This window comes from Pyrgilauda ruficollis, unplaced genomic scaffold, assembly GCF_017590135.1.
Source record: "Pyrgilauda ruficollis isolate IOZ18807 unplaced genomic scaffold, ASM1759013v1 scaffold1, whole genome shotgun sequence".
NCBI classification, from domain to species: Eukaryota; Metazoa; Chordata; class Aves; order Passeriformes; family Passeridae; genus Pyrgilauda; species Pyrgilauda ruficollis.
Genome location: NW_024508100.1, coordinates 13,746,992 through 13,765,223, shown reverse-complemented (window position 1 = coordinate 13,765,223; position 18,232 = coordinate 13,746,992). Strand labels below are relative to the sequence as shown.

Sequence of the window (18,232 nt, the reverse complement as noted above, 5' to 3'; positions counted from 1 at the left end):
CCAAAACATAGCAAAAAAAACAGGCTTAGCTTAACACCTTTCTGCCTAAAAATAGAGACATAAGAGACCATGCTTTTACTGCCACTGTTCATAAATATCTCTATGACTTGCCAAGTTCATTTTATAGGTGGGCATAGCTTTCCCTTTATGCTTCCTGGATAGGGAAAAGAACCCTTTCCTACTATTGTCCTACAAGAGTGTTGGAGGCTCCCTAGGACAAGAATTTGATCATTAAGTGATGTGACAAGAAATTCCTCTGTTCGTGCAATGGATCTATCCTGGACTCTACAGCCACTGACAGTGGAATGATTTCATTCATTCCAATTTAATTTCTGTAATCCTAGAAATGTACAAATATGTAACTATTATCATTTATACAGCTGAGCTAAATAGCACTCTCCTGACAGGGCAGTGACAACATTCAGCCAATTTTAAAGTTATTTTTCAAGACTTGAGAAATATGTCTTGTAAAATACTGGTAGTCTACATAGAGGAACTGAATAAATGACATGAAGCCAGATTTTCTTTTCAGCTTAAACAATAAAATAAAAATTTATTTTTCCAACCAGACATAAATTCCCTTCATGTTTTACTTGGTTGTTGTTAGTATACAGTTCACTCCTCTGGCTTGCTTTTAATTTTAAATGAAACAATGAAACCAGAATTCTTGCCGCGAGATTTGTTTTTATGCATTTTAAATTTTGCGGTCTACTGGACACAAACTTAATTTGTATTTTTCTCTGTGGTATGCATCACTGCACAGACATATCTGTAATGCAGAAAAGGTAACTAGAAAACCCAAACAGCTTTGCAGTTTGGCAGAGGAAAAGTTACATCCAAAGCCTTTCTGCTTCTAACACTTACCTTTTCAGGATCTGCCTAGCCATCTCCTGAGCACACCCTGTGCCTCTGATTTTCCCTGGATAATAGTGTGAGTAGGTGTATATCCCAACTCCCCCATACTATCTGTGTAGTTGCTGCTCTGCCCTGAAGACCCAGGATCATCCTATTTGACAGAAGGTCTGTGACTCTCTGACTAGAGAACAGATTACCTTTAAGGAATACTCTACAAACAACATCCCTATAGATTAGCTCCCTGCTTTTGAGCAGAACTACTGTCTTTGTTTCAATCCCTCTGCACATTTCAATTCACCACAAAAAAAAAATTAAGAGGTGCTTATCTTGGAGCAAAGAAGGCATTATGCACACCACACTTACTACTTGTACTGTGGCAAATAGATCCAATCCAAGACGAGGATCTCAGTACACCAGAAACTGCATTAACACAAAAAATCCCCTCATAGACAAAACCTCACACTGCCCTAAGGTAACACACACCCTTGCAGAACTCGAGTGCAGCAGATACATTCCCCTTGCACTTAATTACTAAAAAGAGTTCTATAAACATGACATCTACACTACACAGTTGCAATTACTGAAAGAAATAAATTTTATGTTTTCCTTTAGTCAAATCCTGAACGTACAACACAGGAGAAAAGTACCAAAATCCCCATTCTTCAGAATCAGAGCTAAAGCACTGAGTCACTCTGGAGACCTACAGGGCAAACTGTGATCTGCTGCTCAGTGCAGTTCCTCCCTAACTCATATACCCGCTTTCCACAGCCTCCTCCACACAAGCTGAAGTTATTTATGTCACTGTAATCAACTTGTGAACACATATAAATGCTACCCTTAGCAACATGAACCTTTCAAAGAGATGATGTAAATTGGGTAAACCTTTTATTATTCTTTCAATATACATTATAGAGGTAGAATAGGAGGAAATTGAATCTTGATATTTACTTTAAGCTGTTAACTGTTTCTAAATCAAATTCAGAGACTTTTCCTCAATAATGTTGTCTTGAAAGATGACTGATAGTTATGTACCATAGCCACAATGTCATAGAACAGCCTTTTTCTGCAGTTACAAAATAATTTCAAATATCCCATAAATATTCATTTCTCTAACTCAACATCAATAGTTAAAGAAGTTAGAATTCAAAAATGATCAAGAATGAAATAGGAAACAGAAACATCACCATGTCATCGCATTATTCTGCCACACCCTCACAACTCTGAAAACTTGCAGCAGAGGAAAAAAAGTTATCTCAGAGTAATAAAAGTTAGCATGAAAGTCAGTATGAATAATCAATAGTTTTTGTATCCAATTGGCTCAAACTCCAGCCTTCAGTAAGAGTATGAGAGAGAAGTGACAAACAGATGCAAAGATCTAAGAGACTGATAAAAGATATGCAAAATGTGGAAAGGATATAGTTATTTTCTCCTGTTTCACAAACACAGGAATTGGGAAGTACATCCAACAAAAATTTCAACTTTAGAAATTTTTTTCCTTGCTCTACAAACACAAAACCAAGTTGTAAAACATATTGCTACAGAATATTGTACAGGCTGAAAGCAGAAGTGAGCTCAAAAGACTAAAGAGAAGTCTGATACAGAATTCCATTAGATTCTATTAAGTATAATTACCCATTTTTCACAACCTTGTTCTCAGGAAAACCTAAAGTATGTTCTACCAGCAGCAAAGAAAATAGTATGGGTTTAAAAAAACCCAAACCAGTCTACATTTACCCTGTCTTTTATATTCTTTCCTTACTCATCCATTACTGATGATTAGCAGGCATGGATCAGTACATACACTCCTATGAACCAGATATATTCCAAAGCAGCAACTGCATCCAGGATGCCAGATTTTCAGTCACACTACAAAACTCAAATATACAAACAAGACATTAAAAAAAAAAAAAAAAAAAAAACGCAACACGTGTATTTTGCTTAATGGTTCATCTGGTTTACTTTTTCCATATGTTTGCAAACTGATGTAGAGATGTGTATTGACAATATAACCTGAGGGACAGAAACTATCAGCAACTTCTACACAAAAGACTAACAATCTTTTTAAGTTTTCTGATGTTAAGACAGATGAAAATGCAAGAAACACATTATATCTATGGGTTTGTACTAAATGACATCCACTGCACAAGCTGTGATTGTTGCTATTTCAAACTTTCATATTTGACTGGTACGTTGAAAAACAAGCCAGTTCAGACATTACAAGGTTACCTGTCAGACATGACAGAGACTGCAACACTTTTTTTTTGTATGTTTTCACTGGATTTCACTGTTCTAGAATTTCTTTATCTATTCAGTATTTTTATTTCTCCTTTTTTTTTCATCTTGAAAATATGCAGATTGATGAATAACAAAAATGTACAGGAAACTAAAAATGTATCATAATTCTATTATTGCAGAGGTTATTAGACAAGATAAATATATGCAATTTGAAGTCCTAATTACAGGTTATGTATCATTATATGTGAATGCTCACCAAGTTCCTTTCATTTGCTGGTTTTTATAAATTTTACTATCCAAGACTAAGTGCTCTTTCAGGTGTCCTGTATTGGGATTCTAGACATACAGACACAGAGTCAAGCTGCTTTTTCATTCACATCAGTTCAAGCTGTATTCTGTTAGTACATTCTAACACATTGTACTGGAAACATGAGTGAGAGCATTAGTCACACCATAATCACTTGCTATTGGAGCAACTTGTCCTAATAATTCTTTTCCCAGTCTGTTTTTTTTTTTCCAACCACCAGTTAGTATTCTCTTATTTCCTGTATTTTGTTTTCTGATGCTTTGCATAAATTAATTTCACTTCCATACTTTGCACTGTAGGCACAACTCTTTCTTCAATATCATGTCCCAAATAATTCTTTTCATTAAGCAAGTTGCAGTTTACCATTTAAAATGCTTTTCCCCATTCACAGAAATGTAAGTAAACACAGTCCTTCTCCTTTTCTATCTTTACTGCCCTTCAACTAAGAATGGAAGTTAAGAAGCAAAGTAACACTAATCTTATCAGTACAGTAGATAGTTTTATTCAAACTTTTAAAATTCTCAGGTTAGGTAAACACATGGCACAATATACAGGATAAGTTTCAAATGTCTTCAGATAATACAGAATGTGAAATCCTATTTGGAATTCCTAGCTCAGACACAATATGCACTACAATTTTCTATGGCTGCAGGAATATGAATTTTCACTGTTTTCAGCATCTATCAGTAGTTGTATGCCTTTACTAAACTTGCCAAAATTTTTTTCGCTATATAGTCTTATTTTCTGGACATAAATTATCTGGTTCATTTTTTTTTTTTTTAATTCAATGGTTCTATGTGTCAAATTAACTTTGGATGGAAAAATAAAAAAAAAAAAATTAAAATTACCAAAACAGTTCTGCCATTCGCAAGAAAAAGAATTATAAAAAAATATCTCTACAAAAATCACATGCTATCCTATCTTCAACTCTGACTGAAGATCTATGGTCACTGAACAGCTCTAGCATCCTCCTGCCTGGAATATGAACTGCACATTTTTCCGGTACTGGTCTTCAGCCAAGAACATCATTTTAACAGTCCCTGAGAAAGACCATTCACCTTTATGTGCTGAGCACAGAAGCCTTACAAAAATATTTCCACAACATACAAATAGAGACAAACTTCAGCAATTAGGTATTGTATCTTCACTTGGCCTATGGATTGACACAATTTTTGGCATCTAGTCAGAACAGCATAGATCTTTCTGTAAATGGTCTCCAGAGAAGCAAAATGCAAAAGGGAGTTGTCAAATTCAACTACAGCAGAAACAACAGCTGAGCAGAAAGCAAGCGTGGTGGAGAGGCCAACATGGGGGAGCAGCAGAAACCGTGTGGACTAGGAATGGGAAGACATGAGCTGCAAACTAAGACTTGTTAAATGAAAAACATGGACCTGAGACCACTATGAGAAATGGGGCACCATAAAAATGTGTGGCAAGGCAAAACATTTGTATATTCTGGAGGTAAATTCTAAGTGTAGTAAAAATACACTATAGTTACTGTTTTCTGTGACAATTTTTTTATGACAGAAGTTTCCCATGTATCTTAAAAATTTCAATACTGAAAATAAAAGTAAATACTTTCCTTACCCTGAAGAATCCAAAAGCATAGTATCCAAAACCAGGCTGCCCAGAAAGCTGGTAGATGCCCCATCCTTGGAAACATTCATTGGACAGGGTTCTGAGCAACCTGATCTAGCTGAAGACATCCCTGCTTGTTGCAGGGTATTTGGACTCCATGACCTTTAGAGGTTCCTTTCAAAACAAATATCCATGTGTTGAGATCTCTATTTCCTTTCTGCCACACAAGTATGAAGAGAACATGTGGTGCTTTGTTGCCCATAGGTCACTAAACGATTCAGGTGCGTATTTCCCCCTCACCATCAGATGGGTGAAGAGAAAAACATTAATAAAGAGCAAGAAAACGTAGATCTTGACATCATATAATCATTTAACACAGAAAGCAGAAGTGGAACTAGAGAAAAATAAAGTGAAACAGGCCACTCACCACCACCCATGATCGATACCAAGCCACTTCCTAAGCAAAAGCTGGGTAACCTCTCTAAATCCCACTCCCTGCCAATTTATTGCTGAGCATGACATTATATGGCACGGAATATCTCTTCAGTTTGTTTGGGGCATCTGCCTGGTTGTGTGCCTCCCAGTACCTTGTGCCCCCCTCAGTCATTGTGGGGAGACAGACACCAGGCAGAGTGAAAAAGAGAGAAGGCCTTGATGCTGTGCCAACACTGCTCAGAAAGAGCTGAAATATCGGTGTGTTATCAACACTGTTCTGGTCACCAAGAACATGGCACAGCTGCTAGGAAGAAAATTAACTCTGTCCCAGCCAGACCTAGTACAATGAGAAAAGAAAAGTGCATGCTTTCTGCATGGGAAACAAACGCCAGATTTTAAAAAGGCACAGAGTGCCTGTTCATTGGAAAAGTTTCACCCCCAAATACCTGACTGCAAGATCATCTCCAGCTAGACCTACTCACTTGATGGTGCTTTTGACTGACGTAGCAAAAGCCTAACAGTAAAACGAACAGTAAACTCAACTCTTTATTAGTCCTGTATTTGCTGTAGAACATGTCAGAAGAACTCTTTAATAGGCTACAAGAGATGACTATAATACCTCAGTGTGGACTTTGGAAAAAGTCCCCAGACAAATGTCACAAAGAAACTGGCCTGGATGGAACTTACCTCACACTGTTCAGCTCAATGGTTTCAGTTCCATCTCCCAGAGGACAAATGTCTCAAGATTGTGATAAGTAAGATATAGCAATCACTAATTTAAGGCAGTATAAGACCCAGAGTATTAAACACAGAAATTAAATACAGAATACAGTGATCAAGGAAAGTTTTTACTTCCTTAGAGGAGATCCAAGGGAAACAATGCTTTAAACAGGAGGAGTCTAATAAAAAACCTCCAGATTTTTATATAGTCTTTGGCAATGTCTCAGACTACATTATGAATTCAGAAATAAAGAAAGCAAGAAAATCCACCTTCTGCTCTCCAACGATATGAAGTGACAAAGTCTGGTGAGAGGCTCAAGTTAAGTCCCAACATATCTAATACCTATCAAACAGCTGGTATCCCACAAACCATTACATGTGAGAGGATTGGGGAAGAAGAAATGCATTTCAACTACTCTTAAGTGCATTTCAGCCAGGAGTGCAACAAAAGAAATTCCTGTGCTTCACTTAATTCCAGTTCTAAAAACAGTGTCAACAGTCAGATGCAACCTTTTCCTAGACCTCTTACAATGTTAACTTCTGAACAAACAACAAGTTTGTGGCTTAACAGTCAGACAAAAGCCTTTTAAGGAAAGAAATGAAAATAAGAGAAGTAATTTACAGGAATTTTTTAATCATTCTTCCTCAGCTTTAAAGTAACTGCTATATATCTGGAAAGCTAGAAAGTCTGTCAAGTGTTTGTTCAGCTCTTAGCACCAGATAACCAGACACTCATTGTAACAGGCTCTATTACTTTGTACCATGAGAAATGAAAATACTTCTCAAACAATTAATTTCTATTACTTTGTGATTTGTTACCACAAACTCACTACACGCTCACCAGTATGGGATCTCAAGGGTTTACCTGGCCTACTGAGGTTATCTAAGATCCAGGAAAGTGAAATACTCAGGTTTCCATTCAAAGTTTGAGGATCAATATAAAAGTATTCCTTTTCAGCCACTAACAGAGACATCATCTGAGAAAAGCTGAAAGATGGATTTAAGTACCATGCTAGGACTTTATTTTCTCTTTTTCTTTTATTTGTCTATCCTCTGCCTATTTCCAGCTTCAATTTGCTTACCACGGACAAATTAGTGAATAACTGAAGAAGCACTGAGGAAGGTTCATATTTATGGACTTTTAAAATGCTTGAAATTATCAAAGCTAACATATGCAACAGTGCCCATGTACAGGGCACACTCAGTAATTCTCAGGAGTAATCCCTTGATCTGGCATTTGCTAGAACACTTCCTTCGGATTGAACAGCATAGTACAACTCATATGGAAAGACTCAGCCACTCCACATCAGACTTGTTTTGGTTTTGCAGATTTCTGCATTTAGGATAATATGTTACATCAACTGCAAAAGCAGGTGCACATTTCAAAACACAGGATATTCTGTTAATACAGGTATATTTTTCTGTGCACAGATTTCGGTGAAGACAAAATGTAAATACTGAAAATATTTCTGTGCATTCACCTACACAGCCATAGTCTATTACAAACATTTTAGAACACAACTCAAGAGGGAAATGATCATCTGCAATCAGAAAACATCATCCCATCTGGTGGTTTCACAGACCCAAAGCGGAATTCCTATGTACTGGAAAAAAGAGCCATTTATGATCCAGCATGAGCTGGCATATAAAGACTACCACATTTCACATAGTTGGATCCATAGCACTTTAACATGTTTCCTGTTAGAGATAACTGCTGGATTTGATTTCTGTAAGTGCATCTTATTCCACACTGATATCCTTTTTTTTAAGTGACTCTGAAAATAGCGCACTATTATGATATGTCAATGCTAAAAATGCAGAGCTCAAAAATGTGATGATCTACAGGTTTTACACAAGATTAAAAAGCCAAAACACCTCAAGGACGTAATTTCTAAGAGATTAATGCAAAACACATATAATTGTATATAAGAATTCAGTTAACATGGAAGCAAACACAAGCAATTACCTGTGCTCCAACAGAACCTTTCACACTGACCTTCTCCATGAAGATATTAAATAATTGAACCATATCAATGGCTAAAAAAGCCATCAGAAGGAAAATTTTATCTTCTCCAAAACAAAATGGGTTCAATATACACAAGTCTGATTATGGGAAACAGAAACAGTTGTATTACCAGTAACATCCAGCACTAAACAACCTCCACACTGGAAATACAAACTAAAGAACCAAAATAAACTAGCTAATATTGTGAAAAGAAACAATAGATGATGATGAAATAATTCTTACCCACTCTACACTCCACAGCCTACAGTTCCACACAACCTTCATTCTTCACAACATTTCGCAGGCAACTCCCCCTCCATGTCCCACAAGCTTTTTGGGGTTTTGCCGTCCACTGATTTTTGTAGGTTGTTGTAAGTTAATGCCATACAGTCTGATGTGACCCAGCACACCCTGTATTCCCAACTACCTGCACAGCATCATAGGGTAAGGAGTCTTTAAATCCTTAGACTATTCACACCCTAAATACTCCATTGTCTTGTTCTTCTAAAATATCACACAGCTGAGGTACAGAAACTACTGAAGAAATTACACCTATCTTCCCCTGCTGCTCCCTCTAGACCCAACTATGTCCATAACTGTGATCCTCCCAAGACTGATGAAGTCAACAGACTGACTGACAGCTTCCAGCTCACCCATCCCAGGCTGGTTCATCCTTCAGGATGAACACACACACTAACAGAGTCACACGCAGTCATCAACTCACTCTCACTTTTGCCTGCCAGCAGCACTTTGGCCCTGATTCTCATTAGGGTGTCTACAGTAATAAATATTGCTATAAAGACTTTGTCCTGAAGGTCAGAGTTGAATTAAAAGCTAACTCATTTTAAAAAATATTAAATACAGTTTTCATATTCACATACAAAGAATCAACCTCAGCCAACTTGTTTTGAAACATTATTGACATAAGGTACCCTCTTTCTTATCCATCCTACATAAGGAGACAAAATTAATGAAAATCACACCAATCAAGAACGTCTAACAGACATGAACAATGGATTTCTACTACTCCTAAAGTCCTTTTCTCCTCTGTAAAGAGTCAGTGATGGGTGGTCCAAGTGCACTGTGACTCTTTGGAAGCAGGGGGCACAGCAGCCCCTAAAATCACAAAAAAAGAAAGGTTTTTTTATCAATATACAAAACATTCCCCCTTTTCAACAACAACAACAAAAAAGACCCACCTGCTCCAGGGTGAATGCCACCAACCAAGCACTATCACATCTTTGTACTGCATGATTCTGTACTTAAAGAATTTAACTCCCCCAACACAGGGAGCATGTTATGTGTTTGAAACAAGTCTTCCACTCTACAGCACTGTACACACTTTTGGCACTGTATCAAATAATTCTGACAAAAATACAACAGAAAAAGCTCTGCTTCACTTAGTCACGCCCTCTCACTGCAAGTCACTGGTTCAATTAGAAACTCCCTCTCCCTTTTCTGACCTGCTTTCATCCTCCCACACTGCTCTCATTATTGTCCTCTCTTTTCCAATCCCCATAAAAATCACAGAACCACAGCTGCAATTTAAATAAAAGCTTGCACTGTATCAGTAAGCAGGCTCACTTTTAAACAACTTAGAGAAAGTAAACAAATTCACTTCTTTATAGCAGTCTACCTAGATATGGAAAAAAGCTCTATGCAGTAATCACTACGCTTGTATATGACTCTAACAAAGGTCTTGCCCAAACAGGACATAATTTTAATCAAGACAGCATTCACACAACTTTGCCACACTAAGTGAGGTAAGGAAGTCAGTAATGATAGCTTGTTTAATGAGAAGTGCCAAAACATACACCTGGAGATGTGATTTCCCTGTTTTTGCCTTTAGCTGTAGGTACCTAGAGCAAGGAGCTAGTAATCCAATGACCTCAGGTATACTAAAGAACTTAGATACCATCATCTTAAAGGATAAAGCCACTAAAACGTTGGAGTGGTGTAGAATGTAAGAAACATAGTAAAACATTATATTTTATATTCACATGCTATTATTTCTTTTTTATTAATTGCCTAATAACATTGGCTCAAATGTTTAGTGGAAACTGTAGCTTGGACACACATAGCTTAGCAACTGACCGAGTTATTAGTTTGAAAAATCAGCATGACAACAGAATCCCAGTCCCTACAACACAGTATAATTTGGCTCAGCTACTGTAACTGTATAGGGAACGTGCTGATTAGTTTTATCTTCATCCATTCAAACCAAAAGAGAGTGGACACTTGGAAAAGGGAAAACACCTGTACATTCAGCTCACAAAACTGACTATTAAAGTAATGGTGACACATGAAATCAGTCTGGAGCTTGATTCTCCACAAAACATCCCACAGTCACACTTTCATTGACAATGACTTTGCTCACCTTATGATTACTAGAACTCTTCTTGTCCATCTGATGCAGTAAATTTTCCTTGGGATCTAACTTTGCACATCACCTTTGAATACATACTTCACAAGCAATCTTGACTCTTATTTCCTAAGAAAGTGATTATATACACCTTACTAAACCATAATTTAAGTATCAGCAAGTCCTTAAAAACAAGCAGTTACCTTTTAAAAAATTAAATTTCTAAATATGGCAAGAACAGAGCAATTGAGTACCAAAGTAGTGCTTTTTAGAGTTACTACTGGCCCATAACTGCAAGTAAGATTTAGTCTGAAGAAATTTTTTTAGAAGCATGAGGGAAAAACTACTAAGTATACTGATTATTATCTCTGTTGCCTGATTACTTGGAAAGAAGTCATGAATTAGAAATAAGAGACTTTTTCAACCACTTTCCTGCCAATACAGGAACCCAGCACTATAGTATAGTATATAGGATTTGTTCAACCTTCATTTCAAAGAACAGTTTTTCCTCTGTAAATATAATTTCCATCCTTAACTGGAAGATAAACAGATATTCTGTGCAGAAGATAACTTTTAAAAAAAGTGAATAAAAAGAAGGACAAAAAGTTAAGGTTCATGGTTTTCTCTGAACCACCACCATTCACTGTAATACCAAAAATATATAACAGGAGAAACTGTGAATTATTTTATAAGGAAGTGGTAAGGAACCATATTAAATTTACAAAGGTGAAAGATTCTCAGAAAGCCAGACTAACCTCACTAACCATAAAGGCAAATAGGTATTTCTTTGGAACACCTCTTTAAGAGATAACAGGCTCTTGATGGGTACAGTCATTGGTCAGCTTCAAAATCTCTAACCACCACTCTAACAAAGTAATAGGATAATCACTCTTCCATGTCCTTTTCCTTACCCTATACCCTCATAAACAAAGGAGCTTTATTGCTACAGCAACTGCTTCCTATGATCAGAAAAACAAGGAGAATGGCCTAATCTGTCTCTAAGGGGCTTACTGTCCCTGCTCCAAGCTCCTCAACTCACTTGCCCCGTACCACCTGCAGTGCTCAGACCTTCAAAAGGAGCTAACGCAGTCCATCCATCTGGCACACCACTAATACATGGGGAAGCAGGAGACAGGGAAACCAGTCATGTTGGATGCAGAAAGCTGTTTGGTCACCTCAGCAAACTCAATTTCAGTAGAAACCAAAACAGATTACAGGAGGAGCTAAGCAAGCCTGTAACTCTCATGGGAAAGAACTATAATGCAAGAAAACATGCAGAGGAATCCATTATGGAAAATGACTTGCAAAATGCAAGTCTTAAGCAAAATTAAAAGATCTTACCAAGAGACTAACATCCTCAGTCAAAGTTTAGCTTAGGATACCTATAAGACTCTCACCCCAAGTGCAGTCAGAACTTAATGCAAAATGACAGCTAAGTAAATTGACATCTCTAAGGTTTAAGCAGAGCAACTCTGACAAGTCTTGCTGTGACAGTTTAAGTCACCACTGTCTCAAGTGCCTTTCCCACCTCTCTGCTAGGTCAGGGCAAGCAAACGTGCCTGTATCCCAGCTGCTCCAGTTCACAGTTGGACTGTGGCTTCAGAGGCAGCTGAGCTGATCTGTCATTGCCAAACAGGTCTTGCCTGCCAGCTTCCCCCATCTGCACTGACCTACCCTCAAACATCAGATTCCAGCACTTGTCAGACCTTTCCACAGATAATTCAAATCGGTAATCCAGAAAAAAACCTATCTTTTTGGAGAGGCCAGAGAGGGGAAAGGGGGAAAAGCAGAAAGGGGGAAAGGCTTCCTTGATTCCATCACAAACCCAGCGAATGCCAGCACCACCTCATTGCAATCAACAGGCACATCCAGGAGAATGTGACCACCTACTTTGATAGCAGGGCACTGCTAGAAACATGGTGCACCCCTACCTTCAATTTAGACACTTTTAATTTTATTGTAAATACTGCAAATAATGTTAATAACAACAATAATAGCAAAAAGCCAACAAAAACCAATTCATACACTCCCTCAACTGGTCTTGTTTTAGGAACTGTAAGCTCTGACAGCAGTGCCTAGCCCTCCAAAGCAAGAGCCATTTTTAAATACCTTTACTCACACTTTTCACACTTCTAAAACGCATCTCTGAGAAATGGGGACAATTCCCTATCATCTCCCTCCTCCAGCAACTCAGTCACTTTCAGTCAACTTTTTTTATGCAATGTAATTTTTTTTCTTTTTTTTTTTAAACACAGTGTTATTACAGTATGTACCCTCTCCTTTCATTCCCTTTCTTCCTCCAACTTCTATACAGTGAGCCTTCAAAATGCAATATGGAAGCAGCTCCTTATAGTCAACAAAAGTAAACTGCTACAATTATATAAGCTTATTTCTCTGAACTATGCCTCACCCACTGATCCTAGACTTGTAAAACAATTCAAAAATTGTATCAGCATGCAAGCAGAAAATAGACTATCAGCACCTAAGCAGGCTGCCATGCCAACAGTAACTTCCAAATTGTAAATAAAATTTATTTCCTCAGTAGATTACAATGACACAAAACATGTGCATACATATACCTTTTAACAAAGCTGTATCTGGCACCAACCTGTGTTACAAAATTATAGGCTTTCCTAGATATCAGATGTTTCCTTGCATCACCCAGGAATTACGTGGTTACACTAACATTAACTGGGCGCAGTTGTAAATGAGCTGTCAGTATCCTAGAATTAATCAATCTCAAGTGTATTGTTTCGTAATTAAGCTTATGAATACATCATCCCATGAATATAAAAACAGCAGCAATAAACACATCCCAGAAAAGAATGAGAATTAGAAGGCTCTTTTCTAACTTTCTAGGACAACTAAATCAGTTGGAGGCCTTCTCCACTGTTGGGCTTTTTCCCTGTGATTGTGCTGAAGGTCTCTAACTGGGAAGCATTTAATAAAAGCAAATTAAAGTCACATAACTTGCACAGACAGCAAAATTAAGTAATATTCCATCTACAGTTTACAAACCTGTGTTTTAAGAAAAACAGCTGTTTTGAAGGCTTTGAAAGGCTTTATTTTGAAGGATTTGAAAGCTTTGGATTTTTTGTCACTGTTGTTGAATTAATTTACAGTTAAATTCTAATTTTCTACGATATTAAATTATATTGCAGCTACAGCCCCAGCAATAATTAATACAGCATTCCAACACAGGAAAGACAGAAATTCATATTGCCATTTAAAAAAATGCTTGACTTGAAGGAGAAAGATGAAAATAGGTAAGTACAACGAAAGTTATATTTCTGTTTAAATTTTATAAGCTAGAGACTCCTTCTAATTCTAGCTAGTTCTGACTGTAAAAGTAAAATATTTAGAAACAAATTGCTAGAGAAATATAATCTCCACAATGCCTACCATCAAACATGATAATACTTTTAACAACTGTTATGGTAACTGGGTCAATGATCCCTGTACAAGATAATTAAACAGACACTCCAATAATAAACTTTTACTCCTCCTTATCACAGTACATTTACAATAACCATATGAAAAGATTAGATTACATGGCTGGAATGTCAGCAAGCTAACACCTTATCATCCTTTTTTCTGGTATTACAGTATTACCGGTCTCTTACATAGTCACACATGCTCCTATTGTGCCCTAACAGCTTTTATGCAGCATTTTTCATAAGAAAAAAAATCTGAAGCACACAAATGCAAAGCAATTATTATTGTCCATTTTTTAAAATGGAAATTGTGTGAATCATACTTAATTCAAGGAGGCTTGCTTTTCGGGTTTGTCAAGTTTAAACTCCACACAGATGCAAATTACTGGTAAAACTTCTCCCTGCACCTTAATGGGTACACTATAAACCATGAAGCCAATTTGAAAACAAGAATGTTTTTTTGAGACAAACTTTACTTAATGTAGGTATTCTAAATATTTAAGGAACCAGTAGTTTTTTAAAGAAATGTACCCAACAGCATTTAACTTCTGCATGATCTTGAACCTGTGACTGCCGCTACACGAGTTTCCCAGAATAACGCCTGTGCCGGCACAATTTTTTTGCAAGGATTTTACAGCAAGAAAAGTGTGCCTAAGCACTCTTGTGAAGGCTCCCAATTGCTGAGCTCTGAACCCAACCTCTTTTCAAAACATTGTCTCATCCTTCCAAGAACATTCAGGCCAGAAGGGAATGCAAATTGTCAGAAGTTTCTTGAAGCACCAAACAACCAAATCTGTCGTTTCAGTTAGCAGCTACCAACCCTGTCAAATGTATCTTGACCAGCTAAAAATGATTACCAACACAGGACTACCAAGTATGCAGTATGTGGAACATGCCAGTCTATAGTGAGATCTCCTTCCTGAAATTTCTGCCAACTGCTGCCTCAAATAGGGCAGTCTTAACTCTCCAAAGCAGAAGAAAAAATTTACAAATGCAATCATTAATATTCAACAACCAGAGAGATAACCAGAACTATAGAATCAAAATATGCAGATGGCCACACAGCCAAGATAAATGAAGAAAAGAATCTCATCTGAAAAAAATCAAGGAATAACCTATATTAGACGTTACCACTTAGAATTTACCATTTTAGAGAAACGGTATCTTTTCTTCAAGGCATTAAAGCATTCTGGAAAATATGGCACATTCTGTCCACAGAGCAGACTTAGTGCTGTATTAGTACAATTAATAAATTGATTAGCCACCTTTGCAATAACTTAGGAGCCCATAGATCTGTTTTAACTGAGTTTAAAAAGAAGAAACAAGCTTTTAAAGAAAATTAAGTTGCTATGAGTTTTATAAAAACTGGAAGCTGGATAGACATTGCCAATGTGATCAAAAAAGACAAAGCAGAATTTGGAAATGACTGTTTCACAGCTGATCACTTTGCATATGCTATTTTGCTAGACAGTAAGCTTACACCTTAGAACTACTAGCACTACACTTTGTCCATCAGGGATGAAGGAATTCATGGTATTGTTCCATAAACCTTCCTCACCATACAAGGCACAAGTGTACAGGATACAGAAGTTCTTTAGTCCTACCATTTATAGAACAACTTAAGAGGCCAAAAACCCACAAACCTGTCCCATGACAAGAGAACATACACAAAATGCAGCCTAAACAAATGAAGGAAATTCAGAATACAAGTTTTAAGGTGCTTAAGTTATCTTATATGGTTGTAGGAAAGATTAAATACTGTGAAGACAGCATTCATATTGAATACAGTATGTTATCTACATACTGCTCACTTAGGCATAAGAAATAGAGAAACCATTTGCTCTGTAGTCAGATTGTAAACGAAGTGTCTCCAGAACTTCTAGTGACAGCAACACATTTATGAAACGCAACTTAACTGTCGAGTTATGCACAATTTTAGGGCCTCCGCCTTAAGTGGACTTTTAAACAAAAAAAGCCCATGAGTTGCATACTGAATTTATTTATAACTATAAACCTCTTGGAACAGGTATCAAAGTTATGTTATATTTACTAGCCTGAAAAAAGCCTAATAAAACATTCTGGCAAGTTAAAGATAAACACCAAAGAAGTGTAGCACCATTTTTTTTTTTATTTCCCCAGTGGTTCACAGGTTGTTGTAATAATTTGGTGTGCCAAGTTAGCTATCATATTTGCTACGACAGTTTCTAGCTCTTCAGATAGATGGCATTGCTGTGGGTAGGGGAAGGACTGCTGGACTACTTGTATGACAAGAAAGGTACTGGGAGAAGTGAAACGTGAGCCACAGGTTTGGAAGCCTGAGGTATTTTTCACTTCTGTTTTTTATTTTTCCATACACACAGGAAACTCCCCTTGTGGGGGGAGAAAGAACAACTTCCCTACAGCTAAATAAAAGAACGTGTGTAAAACAGAGAAACCACTCAATGTTTCTGTACCCCAATAAATGAAAACATAGAGGATCAGATAAAAACTTTGACACAGAGATAGCAACTCTGAAATCTCTTCAATGTCTCTGCAGCAGTAGAAAATTCAAGACATTACTGCCTCCACACACATATACATACATCATTATCTACCCTCAGAGAGTTCATTCTGTTGCCCAGCCATCCATCCACTCCTCTCCATTCTCTTTTACTATTACAAAGTGAGGCAAAGATGAGGAAGAAGGACAGAGTGAAGACAATCCACTGAGGCGTGTAAGGCCTTCTGCTCCCACTGCTAGTGGATGCACAGGTTATTCTTATTCAGGCCAAGGCTGCAGCAATCCATTTCTCTATTTCCAGCAGCAGGATTAATGGACAGCTGAAGAAGAGTAAGAACCATACAAGCCTAAATGGTACCTTCCCCTCAACCTTCTCCAGTCTGTGACTATTTTCAGTTCAGTGCAAGGAAATCCCAAGGTAACTTCACATCATCAATATGATCAGCATCAAAGAGTCATCCCACCCCAGAATCAAAATTTAGTTTTAACAGATCAGTAAATCCAGGTTCATGCTGGAGTGACACTGGAAAAGTCTGCAAATCACCCAGCCCAGGAGCAACAGATGCTCACCGCTGACCAAAGTGCTGTGACAGAATGGCACTGCTATCTGAAGGTACACACAGAAACCAGCTGTCAAGTGCGGCATGATAGTACAAATGCTTATTAATAAAATCAGCCACAAACTTTAGGGGAAAGCATAATAAATAAATCTCTACTGGTAATTTTTTTGGGGGGAGGGGAGGACAGCAAAGGAATGGTACTGTGGAGTTTTCTGGATCAAGTTAGTTTTTTGGATTTTTTTAAAAATGAAAGGATTTTCCAGTTTTCCCCAAGAGACTGGCAACCGCAAAGCACAACACCCTTTAGGAAATAAATCTTCATTAACTAAATGAACAGTGCCATGACAGGCACTGTTTTTCAACACAACAGTTTTTCAACTATGATCCCTTTCACTAGTTATAAGACCTGGTTGGCCATGCCAGCACTCCTTAGGACGAACCTGAAGTATACTCAACATTCAGAACACCATTCTTCCCAAAACACAAGGAGTATAGAGAGCTCCAGCTGTCCTGGCTGGTTGTATAACGAAAACCAGAGCTCACCCTTTAAGGTATACTAGAGCCCTGTTAAAAGGGCTCCCTGGACCTCCATGCCACCCAACAGCTTGCAAGCAGCTGGAGTGACAGGTGAATACAGGTTACTTGCAGGAAGGACACTCTGCCAAGACCTAGGGTACTTTGAACTTAGAGTCCTCAAGACGTTTCTAACAGCCACAATTAACTACAACACTGCAGAAAACAGACAGAATAAGCAATCAAAAGGACTGAGATAGCAAGTCAAAAGCAAGTGGACAATGTAATAAACAGCCTCAGGCAGAAAAAATGTAGTGGATTCCATTACAGATTATTTGGCAAAGGAGAAGCTGATAAATGACTCAACTCTTAGGAAAACTGCATGAAGCCACTTTTGGCTTCCAAGAAAGAAATTAAGAAAGCAGCTGAAAAAAAGGAGGACGCCACAGACTGAAAGAGCAATGGTGATCTGGAACAATGCTAAGTGTTTGCTTCCTGTTTCTCCAACTATGGACCAGTCTGAGTTTCAAGATTCCTTTTACCACATGAAAAAATCTTTAACCAAAGCAGCAAGGTTGCATACATTAGCCTTGCTGGCTGGAACAATTATTCAAGTCTGATATCCAAAGGACATGCCTGTTTGACTTTCTAAATTTTGTTCCAAAATGAAGGGGGGAAAATGATTTAGACAAAGGCCTACATTTGTTCAATGAGCAAAAGTAAACTGA

General features: G+C 37.6%; 1 protein-coding gene across 4 annotated transcripts in view; it reads right to left on the bottom strand.

Annotated features, from left to right (window-relative positions):
* The window catches only part of RBPJ (recombination signal binding protein for immunoglobulin kappa J region), a 60,016-nt gene that overhangs the window by 28,467 nt on the left and 13,317 nt on the right, over positions 1-18,232 (bottom strand). Inside the window, exon 1 of one of the 4 annotated variants that reach the window (XM_041475492.1) lies at positions 4,985-5,003. The exons of the other annotated variants lie outside the window; for them this stretch is intronic. The gene's annotated coding sequence lies outside the window, so the exon portion shown is untranslated. Of the gene's footprint in view, positions 1-4,984; positions 5,004-18,232 lie in introns of those variants that run through there. 4 annotated transcript variants of the gene reach the window in all.